This window comes from Amblyomma mixtum, chromosome 6 (genome assembly GCF_055824585.1).
Source record: "Amblyomma mixtum isolate Tamu chromosome 6, ASM5582458v1, whole genome shotgun sequence".
Classification (NCBI taxonomy): domain Eukaryota; kingdom Metazoa; phylum Arthropoda; class Arachnida; order Ixodida; family Ixodidae; genus Amblyomma; species Amblyomma mixtum.
In genome coordinates this window covers 77299992-77320436 of record NC_143017.1, presented here as the reverse complement: position 1 = coordinate 77320436, position 20445 = coordinate 77299992, and the positions used below count along the sequence as shown (strand labels likewise).

The window sequence follows — 20445 nt, the reverse complement described above, 5'->3', positions numbered from 1 at the left end:
CACATGGCCACAGGCAGTACAGAAAGCAATATCTACAAGAGAGAAGTGGATGGGAAACACGGAAGCGTCAAAGTATTGCTACAAAGCTGCAGCAAAAGCCTGAAAATTTTGAAGTGAAAAACTTGGAGCTTCAAGATGCATTTCGCCAAAACGACTTGAGACACTCGCGTATTTTGTGGGGCCGTATGATGTGGCTTCTGTCAGTTCAAGATAGCTTAAAATGTTACCACATAACAAAAATATAAAGCAAAAAAAATATCCAAGCAGAATGCGCGCTCTTTCATAGTTTCATGTACCGTACATGCGCCAAACAAGCTAGGTTAACATACGTCTAACGCCAGTTGTCAGTCCATTTATTCAGTGGTCGTCGAAGAATCCTCAAATTGTTTGTTGGGGTGGAAGTTTCGCGCAAAAAAAGCAAAAACAAACAAAGGCATGTTGAATTGTGGTTCGCAACTACTTTCGATGGTTTTCATCAATAAAGGTGATGTTCGAAAGAAAAAAAGAACCTGCGAGTAAATATGCAAAGACGTGAGCAAGAGCTATATAGCCCCCAATGCAAATTACGCAACAGAAGAATAAAATAGTCAAAAACAAAAATTTCCAACACAACGATTTGCAGAAAAGGAAGGAAATAGCAAATCAGAAAACACGGGAAAGGCGCGATCACAGGGCAAGACGTAGGGAAGCGTAGGAATCGCTTAGCACGTGTCCGCGTGCGTTTATGAAGCATCCGCCTAATATTTCACGAGCGCAACGCATAATTCGAAATTACGAGGCCACTGCTTCGTTTCTGGACGTTGCCAAAACTGAGCACAATTTCGGTTTAGCGAATGCACTTGCGCTAATCTATTACGTTTGTATCGCGATCTCCCTGAAGCAGACCCCAGCTGCGTACTGCGGCAGTGAATTCCTAGAGCGAATAAAAAAAAAGTGATTTTTTTATTCCAAAAATTTAATCAAATGAAACTTATTTGATTTTTGTTGAAGGCACCTGTTGACAATTTTTGTTGAAGGCGTGTCGGGTGTAATCAGAACGTTAATTCTGATCAACAGGACTTCGATCGCAATTCTCCTAAACGTATTATTGCTGCTCACTGCGCAACCAGAGTGCAGCTTTTCCAACGGAATCATGGGTAGCTTTGCTCACAAACTGCAAAAGTGTTCGGTTAAAATATAATAATAAATAAAACCAAATCTTTGAACTCGCATGTTTTAGCGCGTTCGAAAATTATGAACTGCCGATATGGTACTCGACAATAAAAATAATTTTGAACCCATTTTAATGGATGACACAATGTTTACCAACGTTTGCCAGTATACTTTGAACACTGGATAAGCGGTGGCAATCCTAGGCCAATATAGCCAGCTCCCGGAAATGGCATAGCCAATTCTGGCAAAGAGTGGAACAACACTGGCTAACATGGCCCATGATAGCCAGGATTCGATGATGGCACAGCCAGCAATGGCAAACAGTGGGGCAATCCTGGCTAACCTGGCCCATGATAGCCAGGATCTAATTATGGCTCAGCCAATACTGGTAAAGCGATGGACAACCAGGGCCATTGTTGGATGTGCTAAGGAGTGGCACAACCAATATCGGATGCTCACTGGCAACTCTGGGCCTAGTTAGGGCCACGCTTTGCCAGTGGATTTCCAATATTGGCCCGCTGCCGTGTGCTACCTGGGGGGGCCCAAGAGCATGGTGGCAGAGGCTGTGGGAAAACAATTTATTTTCAAGTTTGGTGAGTGCCGATCAGGTTGGACAAAGCATCTCGGCAAGCTGCTGCGGCACGGCTAAGGCATCCAAAAAGCGCTCAACGGAGCTGTCCTCCAGTGAACTGATCAGTCATATCCGAAGTAATCGTTGCACTCCACTTGCAAGGGGGCTGCTGGACTGCATTCAAACAAATTCCTCGTCCAGTTCTTGCACGATGGCCTCACGAAGTGCCAAGCCTGCACAGAGATGCATGATGTCATGGTAAGTTGAATTATGGCCATCACAGAACAAAAACAAACATAACAAAGATAACACCGAATTTTGTGAAACACAGTAATCGTGAAGACACTAGCAACATATTTTACAGGATAATTTTTAATTTATTCTTAAGAACCAGCCCCACATTAGTTGCACAAAGTGGAATTTAATTTACTAAACTTCCCTTACACCAAATGGTTTAATTTAGTTTAATGCGTCGTGTCGCACTCCCAGCAAATATATTCAATGCGAGATAAGGAAATTAATGTGATATTGAAAACAGATTAATGTATTATTTTGTTTTAATATCATAACTTGTGTCTCTAAATTGCGAGGTAATTTTTTATTCCAGTAAATATGCACAGGTTGTACCGTCTCTTCCACATGGACGTCAAAACAACATTTTTGATTAGTTTTATTTAATGGGGTCAAAAATGCGGCTTGCGACTTTTGACGAAATACGCTGAAGGCAAGGAACTCAGGGCACCTTTGTTTTACCTTAGTTGCTTCGCATGCATGCTATAGTTGGATTCGAAACTGCAACTTGAAAACCACACAAAAATACTAGTCTGATAGTCCAGAGTAATGCCCTTTTTCATTGCGAGAGAACTTGGGCAAAAGCTTTAACCAGTAATTGCGGATTTTCTATTGAGTCTGCAAGAGTAGAAGGCAAAAAGAAACACTACGGAAGTATTACACATATCCTTACCAACTAGTCTGCAGTGGAAAATTAATTAAGCGGTTCTGATTTCCGTCGTGCATAAGCGGTAAAGGACATATTCCCGAATGCATCCTATCTCAATTCATATGAGTTCAAACCCGCTGTTAGCCAAAGTAGTGAATCTTTAGTGAGTTCATCTCACCAAAGACGAAAAATTAAATTCTCACCATTCGGCCACAATTCCACTGCGCACGACGTCAAGCAAGCCATTTCGCAATGAAAGTGGGTACACAGAAGTCGTCCTCGTGCTTTTTGGCTCGCTCTCTTCTCCTGCCGAAAAAATAAAGGCGCATGTAGTCAAAGCAACATTTGCTACAAAAACCAGTTTAACTTCCAGACGTATATCAAGATAAAAGAGTTTTAGTACTTACAAAAGATCTTGCAGGCGGTACGAACAGCGTCGGAGCTCTCCTAATATATGAGTGTGGCTTTTCGCGTGCGCAGACTATGAACGGTGCTAGCTCGAGTGTGCATGCATTTTCGTCGCGTTGGTTTGCACGTGGTTGAGCTCCGCCGTGCAGTCAAGAATGTCTTATTGTGATGAGTCGCGCGGTTCCAAGACGAGCAGTGGAGACGATGGTGTGGGGGGTGGGGGGTTGGCTGGAGGGGAGAGAGGAATTTTCCTTTACACAGGTTTTGCGGTTCCGAGAAAAGTCCTCGAGCTGAAAGGTGGAGACAGGGAGGTGGAGGAACAGCGAAGCGCGTAGCTGCGCGCGAGGGAAAACAGGTTTGAGAAAGTGACAACCAGAAAGAAAAAATAGCGCTTCGCGGGGTGGGGTGTTAGCCCGCTACCTGGAAAAGGGCACGGCCGGGAGAACAGGTGGGGAGATATTGGACTTGAACACTTGAAAGAGAAAGGGAAAGAGGCCAAAACACGTGAAAAGGGTTTGGAATTTTTGGAGAATGAGTCACATGGCCACAGGCAGTACAGAAAGGAATATCTACAAGAGAGAAGTGGATGGGAAACACGGAAGCGTCAAAGTATTGCTACAAAGCTGCAGCAAAAGCCTGAAAATTTTGAAGTGAAAAACTTGGAGCTTCAAGATGCATTTCGCCAAAACGACTTGAGACACTCGCGTATTTTGTGGGGCCGTATGATGTGGCTTCTGTTAGTTCAAGATAGCTTAAAATGTTACCACATAATAACAAAAATATAAAGCAAAAAAAATATCCAAGCAGAATGCGCGCTCTTTCATAGTTTCATGTACCGTACATGCGCCAAACAAGCTAGGTTAACATGCGTCTAACGCCAGTTGTCAGTCCATTTATTCAGTGGTCGTCGAAGAATCCTCAAATTGTTTGTTGGTGTGGAAGTTTCGCGCAAAAAAGCAAAAACAAACAAAGGCATGTTGAATTGTGGTTCGCAGCTACTTTCGACGGTTTTCATCAATAAAGGTCATGTTCGAAAGAAAAAAAAAACTTGCGAGTAAATATGCAAGGACGTGAGCAAGAGCTATATTGCCCCCAATGCAAATTACGCAACAGAAGAATAAAATGGTCAACAACAACAATTTCCAACTCAACGATTTGCAGAAAAGGAAGGAAATAGCAAATCAGAAAACACGGGAAAGGCGCAATCACAGGGCACGACGTAGGGAAGCGTAGGAATCGCTTAGCACGTGTCCGCGTGCGTTTATGAAGCACCCGCCTAATATTTCACGAGCGCAACGCATAATTCAAAATTACGAGGCGACTGCTTCGTTTCTGGACGTTGCCAAAACTGAGCACAATTTCGGTTTAGCGAATGCACTTGCGCTAATCTATTACGTTTGTATCGCGATCTCCCTGAAGCAGACACCAGCTGCGCACTGCGGCAGTGAATTCCTATAGCGAATAAAAAAAAGTGATTTTTTATTCCAAAAATTTAATAAAATGAAACTTATTTGATTTTTGTTGAAGGCACCTGTTCACAATTTTTGTTGAAGGCGTCTCGGGTGTAATCAGAACGTTAATTCTGATCAACAGGACTTCGATCGCAATTCTAAACGTATTATTGCTGCTCACTGCGCAACCAGAGTGCAGTTTTTCCAACGGAATCATGGGTAGCTTTGCTCACAAACTGCAAAAGTGTTCGCTTAAAATATAATAATAAATAAAACCAAATCTTTGAACTCGCATGTTTTAGCGCGTTCGAAAATTATGAACTGCCGATATGGTACTCGACAATAAAATTAATTTTGAACCCATTCTAATGGATGACACAATGTTTACCAACGTTTGCCAGTATACTTTGAACACTGGATAAGCGGTGGTAATCCTAGGCCAATATAGCCAGCTCCCGGAAATGGCATAGCCAATTCTGGCAAAGAGTGGAACAACACTGGCTAACATGGCCCATGATAGCCATGATTCGATGATGGCACAGCCAGCAATGGCAAACAGTGGGGCAATCCTGGCTAACCTGGCCCATGATAGCCAGGATCTAATGAGGGCTCAGCCAATACTGGTAAAGCGACGGACAACCAGGGCCATTGTTGGATGTGCTAAGGAGTGGCACAACCAATATCGGATGCTCACTGGCAACTCTGGGCCTAGTTAGGGCCACGCTTTGCCAGTGGATTTCCAATATTGGCCCGCCGTCGTGTGCTACCTGGGACGGCGACGGCGCGAGGTGGAGGCCGCCTCTTTCATCCGATGTCACGTGGTGTGACGTCACGGTGTCACGTGGTGTGACGTCTAGGGGTCCCACGCCGACGGCGTGAGTGGTAGCTATAGCAATATGCTTCGCATAAAACAAACAGTGGCCAGGGAACGCTTTCGCCTTGCAGCACTTTAGAGAGCCAAAGTGCCCCCTGAATTTTTTCCCAGATCTGCGCGAACGCGCTTAGTCGACGCGGCGAAAAGTCGGCGTAGGCGTTACCGGTGTGACACGGAAAACAAGAATCTCCATTTAGATCTTGTGGACCTAGAGGAATGGAATCAAGGTCTTTCAGACTGCAAGGCGAGCACGCGACGAAGGCTATTTTCTTTATGGCGTTTCACTGTATTATTGTTTTAATTGTATTTTATTTTATTACAAAGGCTCTTTTCTTTAAAACATTTCAATTGACTGCCATCAGCTGTTGCAACGCTGCGCCATCTATGCTGTAGAGATGAAAGTAAATGCAAATAGCTTGCGCTGGGTTACGATAGGTGGTGTCATGACCGTGTTCGGTTTGAGTATTGGTTTATGAAGTTCAAAGCGACTCAGGCTATGAGGGACGCCGTACTGGAGGACTTCGGTAATTTCGGCGACCTGGGGTGGTATTCTGCCGGTGTCGCCTTTTGCGACATGTCGCATTAGGGCGGGGCCTAAAAAAGTGCGTACAGTTGCTCGAAGAAACGCAAAACGCCGCCGGCACTTTCGTCGGCGGTGCTTCCATTCACTCCGAGAAGCGACAATTTACCACTGCTGATTCACTAGCAGCAGCAGTTTCGTATCTTTGACAGCAAAAATATTTGCCGTCACATGACGTCTAATGTTCAAAAAACATTTGCATATTTAATATAAACTCGCTTTATTTCATTTAAGTCTATAAAACACCGCAAAAATCTCCAATTTTATTGTTGTTTCGTTCCGGACGGTTGTGCTAGGTTTCGGCTGCGTTTCGGTAGCAGACGGTAGTAGTGTAGCTGGAGGCCCCATTAGGCTTCCGCCCTCCAGAATCGAAAGCGTATCTCAAAAACTAGGCTGAATTGCAGCTTAAACTTAATCGTCGAAGCAAGGTAAGTCATAGCGAAAAGCAACAACACCAGTAGTTGCCGGTAAACATACCGACCGGAATCGCAAGGACTGCTGAAATGGCTGAAGCGGGCGGCTCTCGCTTGGAAGGACGCCGCCATGTTTTCACGCTAAGGGCGCAAAAGCCGCAACTGACGATTGCATTCGTACGCTAACGCTATTTCCCCATTAGCGTTCTGCGCATGCGCACTCTGGACCCGCTATTCCGCTATGCACGCAATTACGCAAAGCCCGCAATACTAAAACTCTCTAATGTTCAGTTGTAGGTTTGTAAAAGTCGTCACATTGCTTTAAATCCTCTTTGACTCGTGCAGACACTGTTTCGTTGCACTAACGTGCATTAAAACGCCTTTAAGGGTCATGTAGATGCACGGTGTGTAGATGCAAGCGCAAGCGCTGCCAAGACCATCTCGTCGCAGCGGGCAACGTCTGTTTCGTCGTCTGTTTACGACGGTGCAAAGTCAGTTCGCATGGCGAGTGGCAGTCCGGCTCAGCAGACGGTAGCCACAGTGTTGTGCTCTTCGACAGCCGGTAATGCCGCCGACAAGATTCGTCGGCCAAGGCAAACTGGTCGCGATGTTCGCGGACATGCCACTCTTCTTCGCAACTCAAAAATGGCTGAGGCTTAGCTTAGGTTAAGCCTAGTCAGATGCGAAGCATATTGTCGCCGAGTTGCATATCGAGCACGCCGCTTGGCTAGACGTTCTTCACGATCTTCATCAGTCTCTGTAGCACGCCGCAACTTTTGCTTCTCATTCCAACGAGCAGCCCTGTCTCCAGGAGGCATCTCTATCCCGTGTACGCCTAACAGAGGAAGGCGCACCCCCTTGTATACCGCCGCTCCAGCATCACTTGTTCACTACAGCGCACCTAGCGGCAGAAGCAGGAAACACATTGGTCGCGACGTCTCGCGCCACGGCGCGAGCTGGGCCCCCGTTTCTCATCTGCTGCGACGTCACGCACCACGTGGTCATCCTTGGTCACAACGCCTCGCGCGACGGCGCGAGTTGGCCCAATACCTCCTAGAAAGACTTTCTAGGAGGTATTGGTTGGCCCCCGTTTTTCATCTGCTGTGACGTCACGCATCACGTGGTATGACATGGAGGTCACGAAAGGTCAATGGTAACGACACCGCCGCGCTCGAGGAGCTGGGTTGGGCTATTTTAGTATGCTTCGCATAAAAACCAGGCCAGGAGAGTGGGATCCATGGCGTCTACTATCAAATTTCGTAGCCCGTCGCCCGCGCGAATCGCTTCAGCGCATTCCGTTGTTCGACTAAGCGTAGTAAATTTTGGCGATGTCACGATGACGTAGCAGGAAGGCGGATCCGTGTCGTCACGCCGCCGTCACCGCGGCTCGAGCCAATCAGCGAAGAGCGAATGCGACATGTCGCAAAAGGCGACACCGGGAGAATACCACCCCTGGGATTCTTTAACGTGCACTGACATCACACAGGCTGACACAGGTGTCGTGGATTTGATTACGGAGAACCGGCAGACGAAAACCTTCGAAGACGTCAACTGGTCCGAACGCGGAGCCCGGTGATAACACCACGGTTTCGCCCTTAGGGCGGCAGCGTGGGTGCAGCCCTTCGAGACCTCTTCGAACTTTAGGTTTGGTTTGGTTTGATTTGGTTTATGGGGTTTAACGTCCCAAAGCGACTAAGGCTATGAGAGACGCCGTAGTGGAAGGCTCCGGAAAAACCGACCACCTGGGGTTCTTAAACGTGCACTGACATCGCACAGTACACGGGCCTCGAATTTCTCCTCCAAAGAAATTCAGCCGCCGCGACCGGGATCGAACCCGCGTCTTTCGGGCCAGCAGCCGAGCACCATAGCCACTGAGCCACCGCGGCGGCTCTTCGGACTTTAGACGGGCAGGCTAGGGTGCTTCGATGCGCGCTCGATCCGCGCGCATCGAGGCACCCTAGGGCAGGCAGCTGTGACCGGACCTGTATGCGTCATGTTTTGTACGGGTGTCAATCATTCCGATGTCATGGAACCCGCACCGCCCGAGCGCCTGGGATTTACGCGTCTGTTGTGGTCAGTGAGTGCGACGCCAACAGAGACGCAGACCTCTATTATGGCATCTGTTTTTCTTTTTAAGCATGAAATGCTTTTAGCTCCCATTGCCGGCATTGTAGTGACGTCACGCCGAGACCGAGAGCCATCATCCGGGCACTGAAATCTACTCATCCGGGACCGGCATACAAACGCCGGTTGCTCTCCAAACGAGTCACAAAAAATAACTGCTGCCAGTGTCTTCTCAATGTTTATCAAGATATCAGTCGAGCTGTGCATTTGATAATGCACGGAATTATAATTTCCGATTTCTAATAACGCGTGGAAAAAGCACATACATGCCACAATACACTTCGTTGTCATACGTGATCTGTTAGGGGCTTTGAGAGAAGGCCGCTTAGAGAAAGAGGGCGAGAAGAGCTTTCGGCGGAAAACTTTCGCTCCCTCCCCAAGGATGGCGCGGCGGTCCCACACTCACGCATGTAAAAGACCGGCCTCTTGGCCTTCATGCTCTTTCCCCCTATTCGAACGCGCTGCATATACATTCTTGTCAGGCCTGCGTCTCGTCGTGTCCGCGTACGCTTCTGCATCGTCCTGGATTTCAATGCCGCCACCGTCACAGCTGCTTAAGCCGAGCAATGGAGCGTGTGTTAGGCCCGTAAACATTTCATGCTTACTCTACTCTCGGTTACGGGAGAGGCGCAATTTTTCTTTTCTCTTTCATTGCAAACTTCTTCCTGCCTTCCCTCACGGCACAGTTGTGGTGTCCACCGATATGTTAGATAGATACTATGTTGAAGAGTGTTCCACATTTATTAAGAAGGACCCGTCCTGCTTGGTGAAGAAAGCGGTGGCCAGATGACCGACGCATCAGCTCTGCGAGGCAGCCATGGACGTTCACTGGAAGCGCTCTCACTTCATAGTCATCTACAACTACGCATTTCGTTTCCTCAAGTCACAATCACAACGGAGGCGCACAAAAGTCAATTCATGGAGCAGCATCACTGCAGCCCGTTCGTGATCTGACCTCTGTGGACGGTGGATATCGTAAAATTGGTAAATTGGTTTTGAGGAAAGAAAATTGCGCAGTATCTGTCTCATATATCTCGGTGGACACCTGTACCGCGCCGTAAGGGAAGAGAGGAAGGTCGGAGTGAAAGAGGAGAGAGAAAGAGGTGCTGTAGTGGAGGTCTCCGGGATAATTTTGACCACCCGGGGACCTTTAACGTGCACTGACATCGCACAGCACACGGGCACCTCTTGCGTTTCGCCTCCATCGAAACGCGGCCTTTGAGCGATTTGTCCAGAGAGAGAGAGAGAGTAAACTTTATTTTTCCATCAGAATAGACCACATAACCCGCCGCGGTGGCTCAGTGGTCTACCGAGCTGGAGTACCCGGGTTCGAACCCGACCGCGGCGGCCGCGTTTCGATGGAGGCGAATTAAAAGCAAGAGGAGCCCGTGTGCTATGCGATGTCAGTGCACGTTAAAGATCCCCAGGTGGTCGAAATTATTCCGGGGACCTCCACTACGGCACCTCTTTCTCTCTTTCTTCTTTCACTCCCACCTTCCTTCCTTCCCTTACGGCGTGGTTCAGGTGTCCGCCGAGATATGCGAGACAGATACTGCGCCATTTGGTTGGTTGGTTTATGGGGTTTAACGTCCCAAAGCGACTACGGCTATGAGAGACGCCGTAGTGAAGGGCTTCAGAAATTTCGACCACCTGGGGTTCTTTAACGTGCACTGACATCGCACAGCACACGGGCCTCTAGAATTTCTCCTTCAAAGAAATTCAACCGCCGCGGCCGGGATCGAACCCGCGTCTTTTGGGTCAGCAGCCGAGCACCATAACCACTGAGCCACCGCGGCGGCCTACTGCGCCATTTCCTTTCCTCAAAAACCAATTTACCAATAGACCACATCTATACTCCGAGGCCGGGCCCCAGGGTTCGGGCGGTAAGCTTAGCTGCAGGCCGGAAGCTCTTGCCTCCTGGCGGTATCCTCAGCCAGTCAGGCTGTGGTTTCTGTGCCTTGCAGAAGGGTCTCCCATGCACTTTTTGAAGCGAAAAGCTTCACTACGAGGGTCGAAAGCGAGCTGCGCGTATGCCGTGAAACCGAACGGCTAGTTCTGCACATGCGCGAAACCGAGTGCCGTCACGCGCGGCGCAGGTGGCCGCAGCCGCCGCCGCCGCCGCGTCACTTAAAAATAAACAGCGTCGAGGCTGGGAATCGAACCAGGGCCTTTGGCATTTAAAGCGGAGACGCTACCACTCCGCCACGAATGCTCAAGGTTTCAGCACGAATAAAGGCGCCTCTAGTGGATGCGTGGGTTTCATAAATAAAATAAAAGGAATAAAAAAATCAGAACAAAAAATTAAAACCATTAAGGAAAAGATAGACAGGAAATGAAAAATATTATGTGCAGAAAAACAATACAACTAAAAATAAAAAACAAAATTAAAATAAAATATGAAAACTAAAAAATGCATAGGGAAAAATAAAACATCAGTAAATGAAAAAGAATGAAAATAAACACTGGAACAAAAATAAAGAAATGAAAGAAATCAAATATCACAAATAAGAAAATGAAAGGCAAGCAGTGCGCCAAGAAACTCTCATACCTCGGTGGACACCCCAACCGCGCCATAAGGGAAGTAAATTGAAAAGAAAATTGGTTTTAAGGAAAGAAAACGACGCCTGTCTCTCTCATATCTCGGTGGATACCCAAACCGCGCCGTAAGGGCCTCAAGAAAAATGAAATGGAAATTGGTTTTAAGGAAAGGAAATGCCTGTCTCTCATGTCTTGGTGTACACCCGAAAGGAGTGGACTACACAGTATATGTCTCTAAAGCAACCTTCTAAGACAGCATCGTATTCACTACACGCGCGTCTCCTCCTCCTTCTCCGTACAGGCAGTGTGTGGACGGCCGAACGCCTCCACCGTTATCGTGGTGTTCCCAGTGCATTGTGCGCGAACTACGACAGCCATGACCTCAAACCAAGCATAACTGAAGCCTTTCGCTTTTATATCCAGGCTTAACCAGAGCTAAGTCATTGCGTAATTTTTAACGCGACAGCGTTAAGGGGTCCGTTTCGCAGAAAAGCCGGTGTCGGCGGCGTTTACCGAGAGCGAGAGAGAGAGAGAAAAAAAACTTTATTGTGAAAGGAATTCGTTGCACGCCCCAGAGTCCCCCCGCACGACCCCACTGCACTCAAGTGTTTATGTTCCTAAGGTCCATAACACTGGCAGCCCGGCCGGTAGCGATGGTCTGCACGGCCGGGTCCTCCGAGCGCAGCAGTCTCTCCCAGTCCTCCCAGGTCTTGGGGTTCTCTAGGACCCGCGGGGGAGGGTGCGCCGGGCAGAGTGAAAGGATGTGGAGGGAAGAGGCGAAGCGAAAAATCCCAGAAGCATTAATAAACTTTTTTGGTTGGTTGCGGTTGCGACTGAGAGAATAATGAAAAGGAAAGTGCACGTGCCAGCCAACTGGCTCAAGCCGAGCCACCACCGCTGCCACGTGCAGATAGGAGAGAGTTGAAAGATAAAATGAAAGAGAAAAAGAGATAGTAAAGACGCGCGTCGCAACAACCGCGTCCGCCGGAGCGGACGCTGGCTGAAAAAACAGATACACGGCCGTAGCCCGAAGTCTGCCGACCTCGTCACCACCTCTCCTCTTCAACTTTTTTTTTGGCGTACCTTGGATACGTCTACAACGTTTCAACTGAACTTGTGCACCGACTACCACGACGTGCAGGCTACGCGATGCTGCGGTACAAAGGCAACCCACTGCTACGTCAACCAGTTGCTTTCACACACTGGCGCCCCTGCACCATGATGTAAAACACGCGTGAGTGCCCCTGCCATGTTTTAATTTCTACTTCCACTGCTCATCTGCATTCTTGAGACCGGCGGCTGGCACTCCACGGTCGCGTGTGTTGCCTCATAACCCGCATATCTCTTATTCTGGGGTTAAGGTTAAAAAACGACAAATGACATGACGGTCCCCACGTGTCAACGCGATATTCAGCAACAGCTTTGAAGAGAAGTTTATTGGACTTGTAGCGAACCATGACGGCCGCGCCTGATCCGCCTAGGCCGATCGCTGACGGAGCGCCGACGGAGCTCTTCCTTCCGCCTACCGGACGCAGCTCTTAGCCCTTCTACACACGTTTCGCTCCTCTTTCGACGTCGGCCACACTCCTCTAGGCCGGACTTCCACTATCGCTCATCGCATTGAGACCGGCTGGTGGTGGTGATCTCATTTATTACTCCCAAAATCAGGGGACCAGTCCAAGGACCGGTTGCGCTGGCTTAGAGGAGGTCGGCGGGGATCCCTTGGGATGTCGCGGCCTCCACCGCGCGCTGGATAAGTCGGCGTTGGTCTGCCGGCTCGGAAGTACGCAGAGAGACTCCCACGTCTCTGGGATGTTTGGGTTGTTTGTGTTGTAATATGTACAAGTCCACACCATGTGTATGAGAGTGGCTGGAGTTGAGCAGTGTTTGCACATGGGGTTTATCTGTTGCGGAAAGATCCTGCTGTATAAGAGGGGGTTCGGAAAACTGCCCGTTTGTAGTTTGCGCCATTGGACGGCCTCGCGTCTCGTTAGATCACGGTGTGCGGAAGGATAGAGACATCTTTCGAGACCGGCTCTCACCTGCCTTTTCGCCAGCGGCCATATCGTGTGTCGGCGGCAGAGCGCCGCGTGATTAGCGAACAAGTTGAGGACATGCTGCACCGTGGTGTCATCCGTCCGTCTCACAGCCCTTGGTCGTCGCCGGTGGTACTTGTCAAGAAGAAAGATGGTTCAATACGATTTTGTGTCGATTACCGCCGCCTCAACAAAATTACCCACAAGGACAATTACCCTCTTCCCCGCATCGACGACGCTCTTGACAGCCTCCAAGGCGCTGAGTACTTTTCGTCCCTTGACCTACGTTCCGGCTACTGGCAAGTACCGATGGCTGCACCTGACAGAGAAAAGACAGCATTTGTTATACACCCGACGGCCTCTACGAGTTCAACGTGATGCCGTTCGGTCTATGCAACGCTCCCGCCACATTCGAAAGGATGATGGATAACATCTTGCGGAAGTTCAAATGGCAGACCTGCCTCTGCTACCTGGACGACATTGTTGTCTTTTCCACCGATTTCACCACACACCTCGCACGCTTAAAGCAGGTTTTGACTTGCCTGACTGACGCCGGACTGCAGCTGAATCTCAAGAAGTGCCACTTCGGAGCTCCGCAGTTGACAATATTGGGGCACATCGTCTCCAAGGAGGGCATTCTCCCTGACCCGGCCAAGCTCCGTGCTGTGGCGCAATTTCCTAAGTCGGTTTCGCTCAAGCAACTTCGAAGCTTCATAGCTTTGTGTTCTTATTTCCGGCGCTTCGTACGCAATTTCGCGTCCATCATTGCTCCACTGACGAAACTACTTGGCGAGGACAATGACATTTCTGGCTGGTCGGCCGAGTGCGACGGAGCGTTCACTACCCTGCACCATCTTTTGACTTCGCCGCCAATACTTAGACACTATGACCCCACAGCACCTACCGAGGTCCATACGGATGCCAGTGGCGTTGGCCTCGGAGCAGTCTTGGCCCAGCGAAAAGATGGTTTTGAAGAATACGTCGTTGCGTATGCCAGTCGCGCGCTTACCAAAGCTGAATCCAACTATTCCGTTACGGAGAAGGAATGCTTGGCTATTGTATGGGCGCTAACGAAACTTTGGCCCTATCTATACGGCCGCCGGTTTGACGTCGTCACGGACCACCATGCGCTCTGCTGGTTATCGTCGCTTAAAGACCCATCCGGTCGCCTCGCTCGGTGGGCTCTTCGCCTTCAAGAGTTTGACATCCGCGTCCAGACTCATAATTCATACAAAGGGACCAGAGTCCCTCACAAAGACAAAAACAACCAGGCAGCGACTAGTGTTGCTCGGTACGAACAAGCTATGTAATGCAATATGAGTTAACGAGCGCGACCTCTTGCCTGCGTAGCTCTATGGCGCTCTTTCCAGTATCCCACACACACAGTCGTTTACGGACCAGCGTATACAGCTCGATAGGTCGAAAAGCCGTCGGCGTCGTAGTTACCGGAAAAAATCTCGTCGGAAAAAATCGTATCATGCCAACCGTTGCTGCAGAATGTTACAGATAATGTAATACCATTCAGCGTTTCGAGCAGCATAAACTTAGTTTGCGGCAGGAATTCGAACCGGCGACCTGTAATCGGAGCTTCGGGTGTCCACCGAGATGTGTGACAGTTATTGCAACTTCCTTACCTTCATTGCGGCGTCTCTTTCGCTGTCTCTTCTTTCACTTCCAACTACCTCCCTTTCCATACGGCGGGGTTCGGGTGTCTACCGTGATGTGAGAGATTCGATTAGATTTCCTGTCCTTAAAAATGCGTTACGTTCAAAGCTGTTTTCAACGGATAAGGCGTCGCGCTGAACGGGCGATGGCGTTCCTTGGACTCCCTGGCAGCGCTGCAACACGCTGTCGCGTTCCACTCCTTAAGGCTAAGCGTCGTCCAGTTTTGCAGCGAGCGCTACACTACGTTACCCAGTCGAGCATTTCCCCGTGAGCCTGGGAGGCCTATAGAGCGCATGCGCGAAGCCAGAGCAGGTGCGCGGCGCATGATGTCATAGTTCGCCGCCACCGCCGCGCTATGGTGGCTAGAAGTGCCACCATAGCCGCGCGAGGAGCCGCGCGTGAATGCGCATGCGCGGCAACCGGAGAAGGCCAACAGGTGCGCGGCGCATGACGTCAGAGCTCGGCCGCCGCCGTGTGTGGGGTCGTGTTGATAAACAGCGTGCGTGCGGCTGTGGGTATAAAAGCCGGTGATATGACTGATACAACTCGGTCAGGTGGAGCGAGCGCGGCTTCGGCCTCTTATCTGTTTTTTCAGCCAGCGTCCGCTTCGGCGGACGCGGTTGTTGCGACGCGCGTCTTTTTCAAGGTCAATTGAAATAGGTCGCGAAGCCGGGGCTTGAATGCGGTCCAGAACCAAGTGCTAGCGACATCAAATTATTGGTGGAACTAAAGCGCCAAAATGAAATGAGTGGACAAACACGACTAGAAGAGGAAAATAATTGGGACATATTTTGTGTTTCAAAAGCATTCAGAAACAATTGCAGTGATTCCGTTTTAAAATTTTTAGTTGTGTGCATTTTGTTAGAAAGTATAGCGCTTCCTTTGTAAAAATTTTATGACAGCGTTCGCTCAGAGCAGCTGCAATGGCAGCGGGACGATGCCAAGGTTGACGGTGCTCTGATGTAATACCCTGGTCATATCTTTTGACCATTCTGCTTGCTTTTGTTTGAAACTCGATTCTGCTAGCCCTACTTCTTCCTCGTTGCTTCTCGCTCGAGTTCTTGGTGTGCATCGTTCGTGTACAGTTTCCGCTTTTCCCTTTTGCCAGCGCTTCTGTGTAGTTTCGTTCGGTTGGGTGCGGTTCTGTCGCTTTTGCCCCAAAAGGGCATCGTCTGTGGCCATGGGGCCCCCGTACGCAAAAAAGAGGTGTGCGGTTGCACGATGCGCGAGCGATAACCTGTCTGGCGGCGTCACATTTCATCGCTTCAGCGCTACACCTGCGACATTCAGCGCGACACCTGAGGCGAGGACGAAGGAAGAAGGCACAACGAGAACTCACTACCTAAAAATAGCGTTGGTGGTCGGCACTCGTCGTGTCTTCTTTCTTCGTTCTCCTGTCGGGTGTCGCGCTGATTGATTGTAAAACATTTTATTCGCCGGGAAGAGCTTGGCAAGAGGTCGCGTTAAGTGGTCGAGAGTACATAGCCCTCGACGACTTTGTCAGCCCACTCCACCGCCAAAACTTGCGTTCTGGGGTCAGAGCTAGCCAGCACGGTCTCCCACCGCTCGAGAGAAGGAGCTGTAACTAGATCACCCGGTCCCACAGGATGCAGTCCCACAGGATGTGATCGTAGGTAGCACGTTGGCCACAGTGTTTGCAGTTTGGGTTTTAAAGATCTGGATAAATGTGCGCGAGGAGTGATGGGGTGCGTATCGATCTCGTCTGTAGACGACGCCACGTAACCTCTTGTTCTTTAGTAAGTCTTTTGTCTGGAGGGGGGAAAATTCTCCTCTCTAATTTAAAATGATTGGTGAGATCATGATATGTGATCATTGAGTCCTTCGTTGCGGCGTTCAGCAGTTTATTTTTCCCGCCAAGCAGCACGTGAAGCTGACGTCACGAATATGACGTCACTAAAACACGTGACTTTGACGTCGCGTTTTTGTTTTAATTATGACGTCACTTTTTAGTTGGCCGCCGCGGTGGCTTAGTGGCTATGGTGCTCGGCTGCTGGCCCGAAAGACGCGAGTTCGATCCCGGCCGCGGCGGCTGAATTTCTTTGGAGGAGAAATTCGAGGCCCGTGTACTGTGCGATGTCAGTGCACGTTAAAGAACCCCAGGTGGTCGAAATTTCCGGAGCCCTCCACTACGGCGTCTCTCATAGCCTTAGTCGCTTTGGGACGTTAAACCCCATAAACCAAACCAACTTTTTAGTTGTCCACGCATTTCGAAGACGGCGCTGGCTGCGCACCGCAAGCCGCCATATTTTGAACGTATGGGCTTCTATGCAGCCTACGCTACCATAGTACATCTACCTTGTCTTTTTCTCTCTCTTTTTTTATCTTTCCTCATATCTTTCAACTCTCTTCTATCTGCACGTGGCAGCGGTGGTGGCTCGGCTTGAGCCAGTAGGCAGGCCCGTGCACTTTCCTTTTTAACCTTCTCTCAGTCGCAACCAACCAACCAGTCTATCATTATCGCTTCGTATGAATGACGAAAAGGAAACTCTAGCCGCCCCTATACGGCGGTATCGTCAGGAGAAGATCCATTCTTCGGGCCCAGAAGTCGTCGCCTAGCAATTGGCCGCTCCGCAGAGAAAGAATGAACATCAAAGGGCTAAACGAGTGACGGAGACGCTCTCGCTACGTATATCCTGGCATAGCTGAGCTAAGCCACTCCGAATTTCTTTTAGGGAAAGTGCAACAGTCGAGGAAGAGGGCACAGGACGAGTCGCGCCTTTCCTTCTCAAATCCTGCTCTTTCTCTCAAAAAGGGAACGTCTACATAGAAGGGACGCCCATACCCGAAAAGACAACAATAAGAATTTTGGGCATGTGGGTTCAATCCAACCAGCGCAGTACTCACACTTTTACCCTACTGAAAGCAACAACGCTACAAGTCGCACGCATGATCACCCGCATCACCAACAGGCGACATGGCATGCGTGAAGAAGACACACTAAAACTAGTCAGAAGCCTAGTAGTTAGTCGAATCACGTATAGCCTACCCTACCAGTGCCTCAGCAAAAACGAAATACAATAAGCGGATGCCCTGCTACGCAAAGCGTATAAGACAGCGCTCCGACTACCACGCAACACGTCTACAGAAAAACTCATGGCCCTGGGATTACACAACACCTTTGAGGAGCTACGAGAGGCGCAGCTTGAGTCGCAAAAACTCAGGTTGTTGCAAACAACGACAGGAAGAGCGCTCCTGCAGAGGCTCGGATACCGCGAGCAGATTCGAGAAATGTCGAGGACGGCAACAATCCCCGACGAGCTTCGCAAGACCCTCAAGGTAGCGCCAATACCAAAAAACATGGATCCCAACCTCCATCGAGGCAGAAGAGAAGCGAGGGCCGAATTCATCGAGAAAACATACGCTCCTCAAGCCACGACCGTGTATACAGACGCGTCTTGGAGAGGAGGAGATACCAAAATCGCTGTAGCGGCGGTGGTCGATTCGTCTTTACGCGAAATGACCAGCGCGTCTCTCCGAGGCTGCACAGCTGCAGAGTCCGAGGAAGTAGCCGTTGCTCTAGCGTTGGCGGAGGGCTATAGAACCGGGCGGTCACTAACAATACTTACGGACTCTCAAACAGCCTGCCGAAATTACATGAATGGCAGGATAGGTCGTCACGCGCTCCGTATACTCCTCGCAGCGAGTGACAGAATTAAAAACCGGGAAGAACAAAACGACAAGATCCGACACAAAATTGTGTGGGTACCGGGGCACACGGGGGTGGCAGGGAACCGAGAGGCCGACAGGATAGCTCGAGGATACATTACTTTCCGAGCTTCCGACGAGACCGCGGAACTCGCGCCAGCACCCAGAGAATACTCGGCCATACTACAAAACTAGAGAGGCAGAAGAATGCGATATCCCCCACCGCACAAATCTCTCAGCAGAGAGGAAGCTGTCACTTGGAGACAATTACAAACAGGCTCTTTCCCAAACCTACATATACTAAACAAAATGCACCCTACGATATACACGAACAAATGTCCCTGGTGCGACGAAAAACCTACACTATACCACATCACATGGGCCTACCAAAACATAGACGTGGTCCACAAAATACAAAACCCGAGTGCGGAGCAGTGGGAGACTCTGCTGTCCAGCGACCGCTGCGAAGACCAACAAGGTCTGGTACAGCGAGCTCAACGGGCGGCAGTGGCCAGCGGAGCCCTGGACTGAGGGCAACCGACCACTGATTACAGGCGGACGACTTCGACAGAGAAGGCTCCTGGGGGTAGAACCAAGACGTCTCTGAAGATGTTCCCAAACCGCAGGAAAAACCATTAGTGTAAATAAAGTTTTCCCTTCCCTTCCTTAAGCCGACTTTTTGTAGCGATAGCTACACTGCGCCAGGTTTTTGCCTCCTCGCCGTCGCCGTACTTGGAGCCGTGGCCGCACTGTGACGTCACACCGCGACCCTTGATTCTCCGGCAACTCGGCTCGTCGCGGTCGCCGCGTGGCCACCACTCCTGCCGTTGGGCGCTCGCTGCGCCCTCTGTGTGACGTCACACCCCGCGCTTAGCAGCTATGATAACCTGCGAGCTATAGTTGCGGCGGCAGTATAGATGATGAGAAGTCGCCCAGCCTGAAAGAGGCCAGCCTGCAGGAGGCCAGGGATCGCCGTAGAAATGGAGACAGCGCGCTGAAGAGACTCGAGAGGAGCGTGCCGAACGGTTGGCTAAACGCCGTGAAAGCGGTGCCGCTAGGCGGGCTCGCTTAGCCTCTAATGATAAATCAACTATGAGCGAAGCCTAAGCGCAGCTGGGGGTCTGTAGCTGTCGCTACTCGACTAGGTCTAACCAGAGCTAAACCACAGCCAATTTTTTGCACTCAAGTATAAACTCGTCTAATGTCATTTTTAGCCCTTTAAGGCAGTGCACAGTTGTGTACACAGTGATCTCACAGTTTTCTGAGGGTGTGCTGCAATTAAGAGTGATTTCATTGTTAACGCAGTAAATAGCATTTCACCAAGCAGTGAGCTGTAGGTACCACGTCGTCCGCCATTTTTATGTAGACAGATTTTGCTGCCAGTAATAACATCGATTGTTTTTGGCCGAGGCCGTCATCAGAACCAGACGCAGCCGCTAGACGTCTCTTTGCGCATTGCGGAGCACAGACGGCACCCAGATCGAGCACTCCAGACGGGTCTGTGGACTATACAAGGGGGAGGACTTTATTCTGAGACTCTGCAACGGATCAAACTTTCTCATCGTGAGCACGTCGCACGAACATACGGCTCAGCTCGTTCGACGCATCGTCCACCTCAACCTCGGAGTGAAGAACTACGGGATAAACATCTATGTGGCAGCCCCAAAGGGGCGTACTTCGTGGCATTAATCACGGCATCGACCCGGGTACATCAGCCGATGAGCTCAAGAACAATCTGCGTGTTTGAACCCAAGGGGTCACCTTGTTGCAAGTCAGGGTGCTGGGTAAATCGAAAACGGCGGCATTGCCTTCGCGGGGCCGATCGTACCGAGATGCGCCCTCTACTACGGAAGGGAGGTGGCCTGCTACCCCAACCGCGCCACGAGAAAGGTGTGGCAGATACGCCTGCAACAAGGCCACCGCTCCGACGTATGCTCCATGCCGAACGCCCTGGTCTGCCGACAGTGCGGGGCTTTGAACCTCCCGAAAGACCACGCATACTCTATCAAGTGGGGGCTCTGCGGGGA

General features: G+C 50.0%; 1 long non-coding RNA gene across 1 annotated transcript; it reads right to left on the bottom strand.

Annotated features, from left to right (window-relative positions):
* Positions 1-1713: 1713 nt before the first annotated feature.
* LOC149339445 (uncharacterized) lies at positions 1714-2914 on the bottom strand. The gene is made up of 2 exons (XR_016283788.1): positions 2867-2914; positions 1714-1956 (listed from the first exon to the last, which is right to left on the bottom strand). It is a non-coding gene; the product is annotated as an uncharacterized LOC149339445 (long non-coding RNA).
* Between the last annotated feature and the right edge of the window lie 17531 nt (positions 2915-20445).